At 39.5% G+C, this 3,386-nt stretch overlaps 1 non-coding gene across 1 annotated transcript; it reads right to left on the bottom strand.

Moving 5' to 3' along the window:
* Window positions 1-791: 791 nt before the first annotated feature.
* LOC129553459 (U6 spliceosomal RNA) lies at window positions 792-896 on the bottom strand. Its single transcript, XR_008685479.1, has one exon. It is a non-coding gene; the product is annotated as a U6 spliceosomal RNA (small nuclear RNA).
* Window positions 897-3,386: the final 2,490 nt, after the last annotated feature.

Here is a 3,386-nt window from a genome sequence, read left to right as displayed (position 1 = left end):
TGGAGAAGGAAATGTTTACCCACTCCAGTATTCTTGCCTGGAGAGTTGTATGGACAGAGGAGCCTGGCGGGGCTACAGTCCATGGGGTCACAACTGAGCAGCTATCACTTTCACTTTCATAGGGACCAAATAACACCTTAGCAACAGCCAGGGAAGCAAAAATGACCATACCTTGGATATGGTGAAATGTAACAGATTTGTCGTTTGTACTGCTGGGGTAAGAGATGCATTCTTATCCCACCCCAAGCTTATCTCAGTAATCCAGTCTCAGGAGGGCCAGCCTTACACGTATTCACTCCTTTCCTGAAGAATGCTGCTTCCAGGCACCCAAGAAATAAAATTGTATTTCTTTAGGGGCAAAAGGAAATCTTTGACTTCTAAAGGGCAGTTCTGATACATCTTGCAATCCTCATTATGTAAATATTTGAAAGTGTTAGTCGCTCAGTCGTGTCCGACTTCTTGCAACCTCATGGACAGTATAGTCCACCAGGACGCTCTGTCCACGGAGTTCTCCAGGCAAGAGTACTGGAATGGGGGGCCATTTTCTTCTCCAGGGGATGTGAAAGCAGAGTCTACAGAGCGAGATCTTTGTGGTTCAGAAAAGGCCTTGATTCAGCGCTTGCCTCCATTTCTGATTCCAGCCAGGTCCTGCTGCTAGCTCATGGAGGGCATTATGTGCAAAGCAAATAATTTCTTCCTTGTTTCCGAGAAGGAGGGATTTGGATCATATTGTATATCTAGGCATCTTTCTGTCCTCCTTGTGCATCTAAGCCAATGTTTGTTTGATTTTTTTAAATGTGGAACACTTCTAGAATTTGCATGTCATCTTCACTCAGAGGAAATGCTAATTCTTTGTATCATTTCAGCTTTAGTGTACATGCTTCTGAAGCAAGCACTCTAAGCCAATGTTTTTGACTGCTTATGTTTTCCTCTAAATTTTCCCCTTTCAGATAAATGTCAGGACCTGTAATTACCATGGGAAAAATCCATTTACTGGTTCTAACTCTATGCCAACTATTATTATTATTGCTATGTCCTCCTCCAGGGGATCTTCCCAACTCAGGGACTGAACCTGTGTCTCTTATGTCTCCTGCATTGGCAGGTAAATTTGCTAAACTAGTGGAGACTTTGGTAAAACTCACTGAATATAATTTTATCAGTTGAGATTTTAATATTACCAAATAGGGTCAAATCAAGAGGTCATATGTAGGCAAAAATGACCTTTCGATTAGGCCATACTTGAGCTGGGTCCCTGAGAAGGTGAATGTGATGGTGCCGTGGCTAGAGACCGTGCTTTCTCCCTTGATGCTCCAGGTGCTTAAAGCTATTTATCTTGGATGGCCGACATGTGCTAGTCCCACAGCACAGAGTGTTTCAGCATTTTCGTCAGCATTTTCCAAGCTCCTGCAACGCTAGTGTCATAAATTCCAGCTCTTATTTCTTCTGTGTGAACTTGTGATTAGGAAGTCAACATCTCCCCTTTTTAAAAAGCAAAGGAAAAAGTCTGCAAAGAGGTATAATTAAGAAGGTGGTCACATGAAATACATCTGCCAGAAACAAAACTGTCCAAATTGCAGATCCATGAATGGTCAGAATTCCCACAAGTGACATTCTAGAACATTCAGTGCCATGTGTCTCAATAAAATTTTACTCTCTTTGATGGGTCCATTATTTTCTTGCAGTAACATTGTGTAACCTTTGGAGGAAGGTAGGCTAGGGACACAGGAGTGAAAGAACAGGTTGCTCACCAGATCCAATTGAGTTTTAATCGTGTTTTATCTTAGTACGTGTGTGTGCTAGTGTGAACTTCCCTAAAACCTTTCAGGAAGCACACACTGCATGGATCAATCAAAAGCGTGTCAATCAGCAAGTGAAGTTGCTACTCTGTGTATCTTGATTGCATCTGATGTTTTTGTGTCATTAACTATTTAAATTAATGACTGAAGTGTAAATAACTTCAAACTATCCTCAGGAAAAAGCATATATAAATAGGAAACATTCCAATTGTGTGAACAATTAGTTCTGTAATTAATCAGTGGGGGAAAATAACTCAGGATGAATTGTCTGGATTGGTAAAGAACCCAGCTGCAAAGCAGGAGATGGAGGAGAAGCAGGTTTTGTCCCTGGTTAGGGAAGATCCCTTGAAGGAGAACAGGGCAACCCACTCCAGTATTCTTGCCTGGGAAATCCCATGGACAGAGGAGCCTGGCAGGCTACAGTCCATTGGGTCTCAAAGAGTTGGACATGACTTAGCGGCTAAGCACCCAAACATGTATAAATGATAACTCCTGAAAAAGTACATATTGGGGATCCAAAGAAATATTTGGTACAATAGTACATGATTTTCTACAGAAACTTTTTAATTACAAAGCGATTTTAGCTTCAGTTCAGTTCAGTTCAGTTCAGTTCAGTCGCTCAGTCGTGTCCGACTCTCCGCGACCCCATGAATCACAGAACGCCAGGCCTCCCTGCTTACCAATTGTTAATTCATAGTATATTTTTAAGTCCTATTTTTAGTAAGACATATCTTCAATCAAAATGAAAATAAAATTAAATGCTTACAGTGATATTAATATAAGTGCTGATATATGTAAAGAAACTTTTCAATTTTTCTTTTGAATATTAAACTGTGTTTATATATTTTGTAGTCATTTCGTGAAAGAACAGCATATGCAGAATGATAATTTTATGTTTTATATGCTTTAGTGAAACAATATTGTGGAGTATAAAATTTTGCAGTTTTAATAATAAAAGAAATTTTTACCCTGCACTTTTTATATTTTGACTGTGGAATGATTAAATAACTACTTTTTACTCTTAATTTTATTTATTTACTTTGGACTTTCAAATTTATATTGGGGTACAGCCTATTAACAATGCTATGTTAGTTTCAGGTGAATAGTGGAGGGAGTCAGCCATATACACACATACATCCATTCTCCCCCAAGCCGCCCTCACATCCAGGCTGTCCCAGAACAGTGAGCAGAGTTCCATGTGCTATACAGTAGGTCCTTGCTAGTTATCACCTCAAATATAGCAGTGTGTGCATGTCCTTCTCAGACTTTCTAACTATGCCCTCCCCTCGCCAACTGTAAATTCATTCTCTGTGAGTTCCTTTCTGTTTTGTAAGTTCATTTCTATAATTTCTTTTCAAATTCCACACACAAAGGATGTCATATGACATTTCTCCTTCTGTCTGACTTACTTGACTCAGCATGACAATCTCTAGGTCTGTCCATGTTGTCGTAAATGGCATTGTGTCATTTGTTTTCATGGCTAAGTTATATTCGATTGTATAAATGTACAACATCTTTAGCCATTCCTCTTGTCGATGGACTTTTAGGCTGCTTCTATGTTAATTTTAGACAAGGTTTTAAGTCAATTCA

This window comes from Moschus berezovskii, chromosome 18, assembly GCF_049115385.1.
Source record: "Moschus berezovskii isolate FMDL1 chromosome 18, NW_MosBer_1.0, whole genome shotgun sequence".
NCBI lineage: Eukaryota > Metazoa > Chordata > Mammalia > Artiodactyla > Moschidae > Moschus > Moschus berezovskii.
The sequence above is the reverse complement of the archived record's forward strand: the minus strand, read 5'-3'. Positions and strand labels throughout refer to the sequence as shown.